We start from the raw sequence: 15,304 nt of genomic DNA, 5'->3' as shown, positions 1-15,304 counted from the left end.
AAAGTGACTTTAAGCTGTTTTATGAGGGGGTGGGGGGGTTAAATGAAATCCAGCCGATAACAACAAACAAATCTCACTCATTCATCAATTAAGCTAATCAAATCCAAACAAAATGAAATAAAATTTAAAAAAGTGTTGTATAATGCATATATATGTCAGGTTTGTTCATGAGTTTTGTGAATGATGCACGCACGCACACGCACACACACACCTACACACACACCTACACGCACACGCACGTACGCACACGCACGCACGCACGCACACACACACACACACACACACACACACACACACACACACACACACACACACACACACTTGACAAATAGAGGGACTTCAGGGGGGGGGGGGGTTATCAGGCTTCTTTGGTGACTACTTATGTTCCATTGTTAATCATTACCAGCTGCCTATTCCAAAACTGTAACATACTTTTCAGCCTTCATTTTTTTTGTCCTTTTAAAATGTCACAACCATGTTTTGCATTTTTACACATCAAATCTGCATACAGTTTGTCTGGTTTCTGGGAAATGTATAACAGGGTTTACGTTATAAATTTGCAAAAATATCACTTCTTTATTGATGCGATGATATATATCAATGTTCACGATACGGTTAATATGATAATATTCCGTATTGTATGATCTCTTAAATTTTTAGGATTATTTGTTGCAATTGTATCATATAACTCATTGAATCATTATTAATCTGCACAATATGTGCAGCTCCAGTTGCTTACACAGTCAAGGGCTCCTGCTGCACGACATGTTTTAGGCCAACAGAGGGCGGTAGATGCATACTGGATTTTTATGCTACGCATGCGCCCACGTGCCACCTGGACCCGATGAACTCGACTTCCATATGGAAGTACTTGGCTGCAGCCCAGCTCATGATTTTCCTTTGTCTTCTCATATTTGGGTTGACTTTTTATGTTTGAGTCCAAAAGTCATTCAAGATCACCAACTTTTCATATTTATGTAAGCGAAGCAGAAGAGTACTCAAATGTTTTGCTCAGATCTCTTTTTGCTTTACTGATCCTGACCTCCCACCCCACTCACCCGCCTCACACTCCCACTCACACTTTTTGAATGTTTTGAGGTCGGTCAGACTTTTAACTGTATTTTTCTTTGACTGATACTTATTCTGTCATGGTCAACCCCCCCCTCCCTTCATCTTTCCATGTCCATGAATTATGACATGAGTGAAGGAGTTTGTTAGCACTATCGCATTTAGGGCTCCATGCTTTCATCGGATGCCAACCATTAATAATTCATGTTACCCTACAGATGTTATTCACCTAACTCATTTGCTCGCTTGTTGTGCGATGTTTTGCCGTTCGACTTAGGGTCAGCCTGCAGTGTTTACAGGTCAGAGACAAGTGGGTCACGCTGTTCCAGTGTCATTGCCTATAACTTTTGAATTTGAGAACAAAGCTGCTCCATGTGAATAAACAAGCAGACTTTAATGTGATTTATTTAGCAAAGTAACAAACATTTTCTCTTGTTACAACTTTACAGATGTATGACGTGCAATTTCACAGTCAAATTGATTATTTGCCCAGATTGTTACGCTAATATAATACAAAACACACACGCTCTAAGCAATCCCCTCAACCATTCTGTTTGTTCAAATTTTAGAAATTGTATTATCTATTGAATGGTTAATATGCATTCACTCACTGTACACTGTCTATATGATATTAAATATACCTTTCAGGTAAATTTAACATCAATTCTGTATTTAATTATTACAATGTATTTTTAATCTAAGAGTTCTTTCTATATGCCATTAAACGAGAAAGAAAGAAAAGATTATTGAAATGAAATACACGAAGTGACACTAAGTGGCTTTTTTTTAAATCAATGTTGTTCCGATTATTGAATTAATCAACAGAAAAAAAAGAATATACTATGTAGGTTTTGCTATGACGGCTTTTTTCATAGTGTTTATCTATACTTCATGAGGCAATTAGTCAAAGATTATCCACATGCAATTACGTACACACATTAACTTTTTATAGGTTCTTATCATAAGACATTACACACATACAAACACATAGTATTTGTGTATTTTCTGTGTTATTATTATTTTGACTATTATTATTTCATTTGAGCGCACATTGTGTTTAATGAATGTATAGATGCAGTAGCTAGTAAATGCAGGAGTTAAAATTCTGTATTGAAGTTGCAAGTTCTGCATCAACAGTATATCTATACCAGGCATGACATCTTGATGTTTGTGTATCAAATTTTGTATAAATATTTTTCGGTAATGGACTAGTGATATTTTCTGCGCTAATGCAAAACTTACACCTATACAGATCTGTTGCAGTTGATGATTTCGATCTTGTGTTGCATAGCAGAAACCAATACTAACCCGAGTAATTCTGAGGTTCAATTAGTAATCCAGCTTTGATGAATGGAAACCAATATAACATGTCTAGGTCTTGATTGTCCTGGTCCGAGGTCCTGTTCTAGACCCAAGACCCACAAATATCATATAATTGTAATGACATCAGCAAGACTCACTTTTCAAAGACTTAGTTTAAATGAAACATCAAGGATACTGTAGTTATAGCCATTTAGCTATTCTCTATAGGCTTTGTTATAAAGATATCGTTTGAATCTAATACTAAAACAAATATATTTTCATGTCATCAAATGCAAAATGCAAAATGAAGCTTGTGATCATCAAGGCAAATACACATATTCTATTGTGTCCCATTTTCTAGGAGGTAAGGCACCACTATATTCTCTTTTCTTTTAGCCATATTTTTACTATCGTAGCATATTATCAATGCTTCTGTTCAGTGTCACCTCCTCAGTGATGGGATCTGGCTCTCTGAGTCATTTTACCGCAGTTTGCATTCATTGATCAATGAGTTATTCTCATATAAACCCACCGACAGCAATGAATGTTTATTGCAGCATTTACAGGTGCAGCCAAAATGTCTGGCCCCTCAAAAATAAATTCTTCTTCAGGAGGCAACCATTAGAAATCCAGAAGAGGTGAAAGGCTCCCAGTATACTTCAAGATCATGGAACATGTGCTGTGGTGCCCCTCAGGGTACAGTCAACGGTCGATGGTTTTGGCTGAGTTCAAACTCACCGACAGCGTTGAATGTTCACTGTGGACACCGAGACAGATTTTGGGCCTCACCATTGCTGTTGGATCGATGGCAGATGTTTAACTGGCCTCATAAGTTTAACACACACAATCACATTATTTTGCACCTGAGTGACAATCCGAGTCTGAGTCCCTTGATTTTGAGGGTCTGATGATACTGAATTCTGATCCGATCCCTCGGCAGTGTATTAAGCAAAAAAAAAAGGGTGCATTGAGATTGTCCATTTTTAATCAACAAAACTATCCCAACATGAAACGTTTTTTACAGCTAGTGGAGCAGTGGCTTAAACCAAGTATAGACATTAGTTGAGTAAACACAGCTCTTTCTGCCATTCCCCATGCTCAATTTGCACACACTGCAAATCTCGTATATAGTGTGTATATATTTATATACATATACATATATATGTGATATAATGGTAAAATATTTACATACTCTAGACATTATCAATGTTACATGACACTAGCTTCACGTTAGCTTCCCACAACTACTACGAGAATGTTCCCCCACTAGCAGTGTTTACTCCTTGTTTCCAGCCGTGTTGCACTGTTGCGTCGAATAAAACCTATACATCTAAGTATTTTTTCTTTTGGCAATATTTCTGTACGTCGATATTATTTTGTTGCTTTGTGACCCTTAAAATAATCCTCCCCCCGATTCTGATCAGCTGAAAATGACGTGATTTGGATTCATTTTGTAATTAAATGATCGGTATCAAGACATTCTTAATTCGTACGCACAATCTTTGAGAAAAATTGAAAAGCGCTACTGAATTTATTTCCATTGGTTCCAATTTTCTTACTGTAGCTTCAGTTTGTCTCAGACAAGTGGAAAATCCCACAGTAGCTTGCCGGTTGCCACACAGACCACTTGTTTTAAAAATGTCTGCAGTTCCAAATCTAAACTATGTGGTGTTTGTAAATTTGCCACAGTATCGGTTCTTTCTGTGATATACATAGGTTCAGCTTTCATCAATCGGTTGACTAGGGAAGCCTTCAAACTTAAGTGCTGTTTATCTTTCTGCTTGTGTGTTTGTCTTGGCCTGAGAGGGCAAGCCATGTGCCAAAGTTGGTTACCACCCATGCTGGTGTTGAGGTTTAAATGACGTTGAGAGCAAACCAGAGGGAATGAGGAAGATGATGATGCATAGGCTCTGGTTTCCTTAAAATAGCTTCTCAGATATGGTGATAAACTCGCTCATCATCGTTTTATCTTCGTCCCCACCTTCTCCAGAGTTATGAGCACCTCTGTCTTCAGTCTCCTTCTGCCTGCAGCAAAAGGAGGGAACAAAAGAAGGGGAAACATCTGAAATAGCATGAATAAAATGGCAGAACATGTTGTCAGTCTGGCTTGGGGAAGCAGTGGAATTAATGCTTCTAAGTGTGATCAGAGAATGTGGCTGTGCCCCACAGCTTAGTGCACTGCAGCGTTGTGCTAGTTAGAGATTACTGTTCCCTTTACCCTGCGCTGAACCTCAGCTTCTGCACTGGGAGTGCGCCTTCCTGTGTTCGCTTCTTTGAGGTTGGAAAATCATGCAGCCATGTTTTATTAATGCTCTCAATGTCTGTCTATCTGCACCTCTGCTACAATACACTGTCTTCCTCCTCCCTTCCTGACTTGGTTCCTTCAGCACCGATGAAGAAATGTGGAACACTGTACTGTTTGTTCTCGATCCTCTTTTGTGATAAATTTAGGCCACTTATTAAGTAGTTAGAATTTTTTTTTTTAATTCACAAGTGAAACCTTGTAGGAAGTAAGCAATGCCAGTCATTGTCATGAACTTTGTTGCTGCTTTGCCGGGCTGCTGTTTTGATCAGTCTGATGAAAGAAAAGAGTATGCCAATCAGAAGCTCGAATGTAGGGGTCTTCATTGAATATACATTTTCAGAATAAAACCTTGCGCGTGTCCTTGCTCACTGCATTAAATACAGCAGAGTCTTCAGTGTATATAAATTCTTGGAGAAGGATCTTCCCTAAGAAAATTAAATGAAATAAATTAAATTAAATAAAGATGCCACACATTTGTTTGCAGCTTTACAGTAAAACCCGTGGACTGTTTTTTTATTTTATCTCCACATTGCTCCGTGTTGCCACAAGAATGCATCTCCCCACATTTCCTAGTGCTGTGTGTTTCCATTCACAGACAAGTAATGAATTAATAGTTTTTCAGTCCCTCTGGCTCAGGGTAAAGTGGCTTCCCTTCTTGGCACTTGGACTCGTTGGCTGTGTGCCAGAGATGCACTTCAGTTTTTTTCCTCCCCATTCTCAAATAGCGCTGTACTACCTCCCGCTTTCTTTCATATCACTAAATCGGTTGCTTAACTTGCTACTTTCTAATGGTTAAACATGGCAATTCTTTCTTGTCGATGTTAATACTGACACTGGGTGCCATCCCGAGAAACCTAGAAAAATTGACAAACTTGCAAAAGTATAGTCGCGTGTAAAAATAGCTGGGCAAGCATGAGCGCTTGACAGGGCTTGAGTGAAGAGTGCAACAATGTGACTGAACTAGTGTGAACCCTGCCTCGTCAGCACATTCCAGGGGTTGGACAATGAGAAGCACACAGTGTACTCTGTCGTGTTGCCGGCCGGTCTACAACCAGGCCTCCATGCTGCTGTATTCAAAGCTGTTGCAAACTGAAGCAAACATTAATTAAGTCATTACTTCATAAATTGCACTCTGGATTTTGCCTCTTGTGTTAAAGGTATGACCACGGTACTGTGATAGAGCTAACGTACTGTAGGCAATCTGTTTTGATTTAGGGAACACCCCGGCGCCGGGTTCAGCACCACTAACAAGATGAAATCTTTTACTTTTCTGAAAACAGTCAGCATGCTAAACAGCATCTTACCTACAAATACATTCACACCCACATGCACTACACCTTCACATACACATGATTAATAACAAGACTTGTCATATAAATACACTGGATAATGAAATGTCACTTTTCCTACAGTTATGCTTTGACAGTTAAAGTTGCCGGTTATTGAGCCCATGCAATCTAAAAGAATTTCCAAGGCAATGAAAAGCTAGGCAGCATGAGTAAAACGTGATTAGGAAAGATGCAAGATGACCACCTCGCTTCAATTGGTACAAACATATTGTCGTAGCCTTATCTTAATCATAACTACGTAAGGTGCCTGCTTAAAAATACATAGGCCCGGTTGCTCAAAGCAAATTACACATGCTATCCCATCAGTCCACATTTCTTCATCTTCTCCTAATGGAAGTACACAGTAGGATAGCATTTCAATCACCGGCTTCATAGCCAACTCAATTAAATTCAGCAAATGTGCTTTAATTATTGAAGTACAATCGGATGTTTAATGTCTCTCTTGTAGTAATGTGCGTTCAATTTAGTATATCCTTTTTCACTGTCAAATCGCAAAGTGGAATAGTAAGAAAAACAAACGCAGACGTGAAATGTGAAATTTCTTAGTAGATCATAAAAAAACTGAAGATTTCTTTTGGTTTAATGCTTGTTGGCATGTTTTGTAAATTGATATAGAAAACTGGATTTTTATGTAGATGTACTTTCATCGATGATTGAATTTTGGTGAAACGCATTTAGTGAAATCATTAAAAAAACAATCAAACCCTTTTGTACGCACTTTAAAACTAATGGTGTGTTTTTTCAGTTCAAAATAACTTTAGGAATCTGGATGGAAGTAGTATGGCTTTCACATCTGTATTACCTCTTGTATCATTTTCCAGTGCTCATTTCGAGTCTATTTAACTGTTCCGAGTCAACGGCAGAAGAAAGTGGCCCACTTGGAGACATCAGAGGCTAGCTACCCTGCTCCAGTTTATGGACTCCTTCGGGCTGACTGCCAAGCTTTTCCAGAATCACCCAGCCTCCACGTGCCATGGATCATCCTGCCAAGGCTGCAGGGATTCACGAGCAACCTTGACTATAGCCAAACTCTTTCTCCACTGCCAGCCCGCTTCTCAGCATTAACCTGCGACTCTCAATGATGGCAATTTCTTCGAATGCGCCATCCGCAGTGATTCTAACTTACCTTTCTCTGCTTGTCTTTTCCTCAGCTCATCCTTGTAGCTGTCAGTATTCTTGCCTTTTCCTCTCTGAAGCCCCTGTCTGTTTACAGTTTTTTTTTTTTTTTTTTTGTCGTCAATATCTTTCGTACTGTGCACCTTTTTGAACCCGGTACAGAAGCACTTGATCGTGTCAATCTGGCTCTCGTTGACTTATCCACTTGTGCCGTACGCCTGAGAGAACTGCATTGCATGTCACACTCCTCGCTCCTCTCCAAAGCTTTGTCGGCTCATTTCATGAATGCTGAGGCTGATGAATATGTATCGCACGCTTTTTTCACCGTAGTTTGGAGAATTTCTAACAAGTGGGATGAAAGCGCCCTTTTGCAGGGTGTCGTCTGAATTTAACCGTGACATTTCTCTGGAGTCCGCAAACATTTTCTTTTTCATCTGCGACAGACTTTGACGTGCAGATTGGCCGCACCATGCCATAAGACTGTCTATGTTAGCTAATATTATCGCTTTTGCGATTTAAAAATGTTAAAATCACTGGGATACAAAAAGATAAACCAGACTGTTTGATTAGGACGTTACTTTACAGCCTAGACCAGGGGTGGGCAAACTTTTTGGCTTGCGGGCCGAATTGGGTTCTAAATTTTGAGTCATTGCATAAAAGGTTTTTACTTTTAGTAGATACTAAAGCATGGATATTAAAAAAAGCTTTTTGAAAACAAATGCATTTATTAACAGCATTAAAAAAATATTTCACCCAAAAACTACTATCAGTGATTCTTATTAAATACGACATTGTTATGATGAATAACATTTTCCATCACTTCAGCGCCTGCAGGTCAGATTTATGAAATATGTTTATCTAATGAGGCGAAATCACATCCAACGGCAAACATTCTGACCAAATACATCATCTTGAAGAATCAGTGAAAGAATACATCTAAATAAAGTAATAAAGAAATCAATAGTATTGTTGTTTTCCCATTTTTGCTAGTGCATCATAGTCTGGAGTAAAATGTGTTGTGGTAATTCTTAGGATAGAGCCGAGGTGTCGGTCCGTTAACCTAGATCTGTGACGGGCTTTGTTGACGTTCATGTGGCTGAACGTCTTCTCACACACGTAGGTCGAGCCAAATTGTCCACTCTTTTTTAACATTCGGCACTCAGTGTCCACCTTTCTTTTCTTCGGGCCACTCATTTTAATGGATCTGAAAACTCAGCGCGCGAATTACGAGAATATTGACGTCACAGCCTACACTCGAAATTCGGCACTGATAGATGAAATTACTACGTACTACTGAGTACGCACACGCACTTGTGAGTGTGCACCGAGCTTTCTGACACGGCTCCCGGGAGTAAATGCGCGGACATCTACTGGGGAAACATAGTAATTGCAGGGAAAATGACCCCCCCAAAAATTAATAATACAATTTATTCAGGTTTGGCGGGCCGGATTAAACGGCCCCGTGGGCCGGATGTGGCCTAGACTGTGGCTCAGTCTTATTTTGGCCAAATACCCAAGCAAAAAGAGCAGTTATGAGCACGGAAAGGTTTGCTGTTTTTTAGAAAAAACATGGCTTTTTTTTTTTTTTTTAATATAAATATTAGGGCCCCCCTCAAAGCCACCAGTATAGTTCCTAAAACTATGATGTTTCAAATGTTGCTATTGGTCTGGGGAAACAACCCACACATATTTAGCCCCAATGACAGGCACTGTTCCTGCCTTTTTATTTGACTCACTGAGACTACATCATCTCCTATTTTGTCTCTGCAACGACAGCCATACATTTTTTTTAAAACTGAAGATGTAGTAGAGTGTTGTTTCTGCATCACACCAGCAGGGACAGTGTCCTTAATCCACTGCAATGTGCTTTGTGTTCTGGTGACCTGATTAACTTTGCCTAAGCTAAGTTAAGATCATCTTTTTGTCCCAGTATTACAACACACATGGTCTTGTGCTCTTTCAAAGCAAAGGCTCAAATCGTGACACTGGAAGTAAATGAACACTGCAATGGTGAAAGTCAGCTTGGTTGAATTTAAACGTTGATCCTCTGCATAGAACTTTGATGACTGTTGAGGCCGGTGCTTTTCTGAGTTGCTCAGAGACTTAACCCCCCTTCCCTGGCACCTTCCTCCTCTCTTGCGGAGGAAAATCTCTGCTGAATTCATGTCTTCTTTCAGATTTCTAAGAGGCGTTAAACCTTTCTGGATTAAAGGAGGTAATCTGACAGGCAGAAGATTGTATTAGCCAGAGTGTTGGCAGAGCTTTTAATTTCTCCTCTCTTTTCATTTCCCCCCCTCACAGCCCGTCTCTCCTGCTGACCTGCTAGATGGTATTATTTTGTCTTTCTTTTGAATTACATAAAAAAACATCCACATCTTCATGACTGTTCACTCGCTTCTCCCTCTCTCTCTCTATCCCACTTTTTCACAATCTCCCCTCTTATGCTTTCCCCCTACCTCTCGCTCTTCTCGCAGTGACAGCATACTTATGTGAACCCATGATTTATCATTTGCTAATCCGTGCTGATTATGGAGCTTTCCGCACAGTCCTTATCTGTTGCTGAGGCCGCTTTTCACTCTATAGCTGCCAATTATCTTTCAGGCTGCCTGCAAACAGACTTGTCTCTGTCAGCCAGCTGCAGAACTGCCACCAAACCACTTATATTACTATATGTATATAAAGGACATGTGTGGCTCCCCGACAACTGACTTAAGTAAAGGCATTTTTGTCTTGAGTACTTGAGGTAATTGATGGATAGTTCAAGTTCGGTCTATTTTGCTTTAGTAATCTGCACTATCATCTCAAGCCTTCATCGTTTGCAAACTCTAAGAGCATGAAGAGTCTTTACTTGTTAACACGGGAGTTAAAAAAGCCCAATTCTGTCATTCAAAGTTTGTGATTATCTTATTATTTTAGAATTAAATGCTGTAAAAGGGAAGTGTTATCTTTTTGCTTGTATTAATTAGACATGGCAACACGGCATGACTTAAAGTTTAGATTTGTTAGCATTAAGTTCAGAATTTTGCTTGCGTGACCAATCTACCACTGACACTTTGGTCTGACAGCCGCAGTGGCAATGTCCTCACTGTGACTCATGCCACACTTCTTGAAGTCAAGGCTAGTGAGAACATGAGGTTACGGTGAGTAAGGCCACGCCTGTGGGGAGGGTATGCAGATCATGGTGCGCTCAGCTGATATGCCGTCCAATTGTCAGAGTAATGGGAAGTGACGTGCACATCAGAGCAATGTGGGTCAGAGCGCCAGACGACCGGCCCACGGCCTGTAGCTGCTTTATTAGGCAGGCAATGTCTGATCTGCTGTAGCTCGACCAGACAAAATTCTCTAATCGACCCTGATATTCAGTGAACACACATTAGCATCTTCCCTCATGCTCAAAAACTCACTTATATCACCGAGAGGCTTGCGTATTTGTATTGCAAAAGATTCAAATGTTGAATGTTAAATTATTGTTGAATTAATCATTGTCATTAATATACAGTGTTTTGGAATAAACATGACCAAATACAAATGAGCCAAAATTGAGAACCAGCACTTTTTTTTTGTTGCACTTTTGCATTTTCCATGGCTCCTCTGCCTAATAGTTCAGTTTTTTTTTTTTTTTTTAAACACAGAAGGCATATTTTAAAGCAGAAGGCTTATTTATTTATCTTGCAACGTGGACTGGATTCTGATTTTTCAGCAGGCGAAAATGGGTCGGATCGACTTTGAGCCTAATAGGATTCCCATGACATGGTCAGAGGATGGTGTCTGCAGGGGAGGAAAAAGCCGGGGAGGGAAAGGTTCAAATATAAAGACGGAATTGGGAGGGAGGAGGCAAACTTTTGCAAATGTTTACTTCGCACCTGTACAAGTACATTGCAGCCAGAGAAAAGTGACACATGGGGCCCTGGAAGTCTGCTGGCATTTTCTGCTAAAACAGTTTTTTTTTTATGGCTGGGGAAGATGCCGAGAGGAGTTCAGTCTCTGCGAATCTGCCACAGCCTCATCAAAGGCAGTAATTTCCTGTTCATTTTTGGCTCCCATCCCCCAACTCAGAGCTCTTGTCTGCTAATCCCACCCTAGCACACAACCCCCACTCCCACCCGCTCCCAATCCCCACCCTGGGCCCCCCTGCTGCTGTCCTGCCTGCCCGTGCTTCAGCTTGCTGCACTCCCGGTCTGAGGACTGCGGTGGGAGGCTATATGCTTTGTGTCCAGGGCTTGCAGTTCAGTTGAGCACTAACAAATCCTCATTGTCCCATGCAAGAGTGGTGTCAGAGGAGACAGTCAGTTGTGTGTTGTGTTTGGGAGGGGGAGGGGGTCCATTGCTGTCTGGTTTCTATTCAAATCCAGGTACACACAGGCCTGAGAGGGAACAAAGCATGTAGAGGGGCTTATAGAGCGTCAAGCATGGGACCAAAGTCCTTCGAGGGCTCAGCTGAGTCCAGGCAGGGCTGAGTTGAAGGGTCACAGGAGCTGCTTACACAACTGCTGCCCTCTCTGAACTGAGCACACTACATTAGCTCTCCGAGTGATGCCGGGAGGTCCTGTCATCTGGGGCACAGTCAGGCATAACATCAAATCTTAGATACTGAGCTGGCGATGGAAACCCAAACAAATAATCATCATCACACAAGTTTGTCAATGACACTATTTGGTTATCTGTTTGAAGTACCTCAATTTAAAAACATGATCACGCTATCACTTTACGGTTTGTGAGGAAAATGCCCTCCCCATTTTTAATCAAGCGATATGTAACATATGAGACTTTGAGTTTGGCCGCCACTGGAAACGGGTCTGTGACATTACCGGTGATGTGGGCTCAGATGAGTATCAGAATGGCAAGACTCTACATGTGCAGGTATTTTACTTTGCTTTCAACTAGGAGGATAGTACGCACATAGTTATCATATATGAATACTTGTTTTTCCATAAAGGATTTGTGTGTTGGCTTTAAGCCTTTGTATGTTTGCAATAGCTTGGTATACATCTGTAGGCTGTAGGGATGTTTTTGTTGCGGTCATTACTCTCTTATGCACTCAACCTTTTGCAGTGGATTAAGAGATTTGGACAAGAGCAGTCCAGAACAAAAAAGGCCACATAGGAAAAGCCATCATTTCCTCTCACTAAATACATTCCAATGACTTCCCATGTGAGTTGATGGGGAAAACCAAGGAAAGAACGAAATATAGCCTGTGTAAAAACGACATTCTCTCCTATTCATCATCTATCTATAACCACCTCTCAATTTAGACTTCCTTTTCTGCATTTCCCCTTGTATGCGGATTTAGAAACTGTGGCAAGAAATCGATTTTTGAATATGTACTCTCACTGTTTCAGAATGGTACGCACTTGAAAGATTTAAACCAATAATTCAAGAAAATTAATCTTATCTCCAAATGGTATGCAAAGCAAGTTTACAGAAAAAAAAACCTACTTAACTTTTGGTTGCGCATGATGCTGATATAATGTTCTACTCTTTTCCTCAGAAATATTCTATTAATAAATGCTAGTTAAACACATTAATTCCTGCGCAACTGATGCACACGTCTGAACGAGGTAATTCCAATGGAACCAAAGGATTTTTTTTCAGTGTTAGAGAGACAAGGAGGCCACTTTGAGAAGCAGAAGGAACACATTTAACCCATCTTGATCACCAATGGCTGGGGATCCCCTCCCATTGCAGCAGCAGCTGGCTGCCCTGTCCCGCCGCTTCAGCCTCTAATGGCTGACCTACCCTGTCTGGATTGCCCCGCTCGCTTTTGTCTTCTGTCTGGCTCAGTTCCTCCCAGTCAAACATAGCTACTGCCTGCTGCAGTCTACATTCCCACAGAACAAACACTAAATCACACGCACAAAACACACGCACACACACATGCACGCACGCACACATGCACACACACTTTTCACACTCGGCACACTTTGTCCGCCATACACAATCTCTGTCTCGTTGCGCGCTCACATATACATTCTTCTCAAAGTTCTCCCCCACACAGTCTCTGTCTGCTTTCACTCTCACGAAAAAAACTGTACACTGTCACGCACATTAAGATCACACAACATGCCACTATTTTGATGGAAGTAAAAGTGTTAAAACTTATTTTACACACAAGTTGTTTAAGAATTAAAATGTCGTAAAAATTTCCGTGAAACATTATAGAGTGCACTAAAGTCAGGCAAATAATGACAGCATGCTAAAGTGCTGACGACATGCATTATCAGTAAGGTTTTTAGGGGAAAAGAGAAGATCAATCAGTTAAAATACTTACCGGCAATGGGGCCAAAAGTTGGGCAACAGCAATCGATGTTGGCTGGGTAGTGGAAATGGACAACACTTCCATATTCGGGGCTAAAATATAAACTGGCCAGTATGGATGAAATGGATTTAATGCGTTCCCTCTCTGTCTGTATGTCTCAACCAGACACATGCACAAACACACACTGGAGCACAATCCTACCATGCGCTCTTTCAGTCCGATCTTCCTGCCGCCAGTGGGACCTCAGCCAGGAGTTTGCAAATACAAGTGGCTCACAAATCTCTCTCTCTTTTTCTCCCTCTCTCCCTCCCTCACGCCCTCCTTCTCTCCCTCTCGCGCCTTCTGCACAGCTACATAGATAAACAAGAAACCACATTCCCACATGCATCCACCCCCCACTCTGCACAAATTCACACACTGACATGCACACGTAGTACACACACACACACACACACACACACACACACACACACACACACACACACACACACACACACACACACACACACACACGCACACACACACACACACACACACACACACACACACACACACACACACACACACACACACACACACACACACACACACACACAAATGACAAGACACAAGTTAGGAAACTGCTCCACATTTTCGTGCATGCACTATATATGAGGCTTTTGATGGACAGCAGCACATCGTGTCATGTGTACAGCAAGGGTGTCTGGGATTGGCTGGCAGCTTGGGGGAGCACAGCGTGCTGTGATTGGTTTGTGCTCACATCAATAAAAGGAGAATGCTTCTCTATTGAATCACAGTCAGCATGGGTGGAGTCTGTGATATGGCGCTAGAAGAAAAAGGGGAAAACATCGAGAGACTTAAGAAAGTATGATCTTACTGCAGAAAAACAACTGGAAGGTGCAAATCAGTATCGTTGTCAGACTTTACCGAAGAAAACAACTGAATACTCATTGGAAGTATGGTAACTGTGGTTTCGATAACTGAACTCTATCCCAACTGATTTCAGGTGGGCTACACCCTGGACTGCTTGCCGGTCAATGGCAGGACACTTATAGACAAGCAAGCAATCAGAAGTCACATTCACATCTACAGGAAATTTGGAATCTTCAAATATCCTGACAAACACAATTTTGGTGATGTAGAAAAAAGCTAGAGCACAGGGGGGCAAAACCTGGCAAGCATGCCATCTCCACATGATGATGTGAGATTCCTGTGTGGAGATTGCATGTTCTCCCCGTGCCATTCCAACGACATGCAGGGTATGCTGATTGACCACTCAAAATTTTCTGTAGGTGTGAGTGCAAGTGTGAATGGTTTTCGTCTATGTGTGTCCTCGCTGTCAACCAGTTCAGGATTTCCTCTGCCTACTGCCTGAAGGCTGCTGGGATAGGCTCCAGTGCGCCCACGAACCTCTTGAGGAAAAGCGGTTCATAAAATGCATGGATGGATGGATGGATTAGTCAGTTGCAGTTCCAGTTATTCCACAGGCCTATGTAACTATATATAAACTATATATGAAATAACTACGACATAAGTAACAATTTTATCGAACCAACTGTGTCACTCCAAATGATTAAATCCATTAAAATCTTCATCCTCTGTGTCACTTAAAAAAAAACGCCGCTGCTGACTCCGGAAGTACATGCGGAGCTGAGGTCGGACTCATCGTCAGTCGCGGTTCCAATTATTTCACAGAGCTATATAACTACGTATATATAAACTATATATCAAATAACTATAACATAAATAACAATTTTATCGAACCATCCGTGTCACTCCAAATCATTAAATTCATCAAAATCTTCGTCCCCGTGTCACCTATAAACAACGCCACTCCTGACTCCGGAAGTATATGTGGCGCTAAGGTCAGACTCATTGTCCGTTGCGGTTCCAATTATTCCACAGGCC

At 41.2% G+C, this 15,304-nt stretch overlaps 1 protein-coding gene and 1 long non-coding RNA gene across 2 annotated transcripts in view; one reads left to right on the top strand and one right to left on the bottom strand.

Annotated features, from left to right (window-relative positions):
• The window catches only part of LOC119127518 (nuclear receptor subfamily 6 group A member 1-A), a 111,349-nt gene that overhangs the window by 22,839 nt on the left and 73,206 nt on the right, over nt 1–15,304 (top strand). The gene's annotated exons all lie outside the window — the stretch shown is intronic.
• Nucleotides 1,456–13,894, bottom strand: LOC119127555. Its single transcript, XR_005098840.1, has 2 exons — nt 13,409–13,894; nt 1,456–4,395 (listed from the first exon to the last, which is right to left on the bottom strand). It is a non-coding gene; the product is annotated as an uncharacterized LOC119127555 (long non-coding RNA).

This window comes from Syngnathus acus, chromosome 9, assembly GCF_901709675.1.
Source record: "Syngnathus acus chromosome 9, fSynAcu1.2, whole genome shotgun sequence".
NCBI lineage: Eukaryota > Metazoa > Chordata > Actinopteri > Syngnathiformes > Syngnathidae > Syngnathus > Syngnathus acus.
The sequence above is the reverse complement of the archived record's forward strand: the minus strand, read 5'-3'. Positions and strand labels throughout refer to the sequence as shown.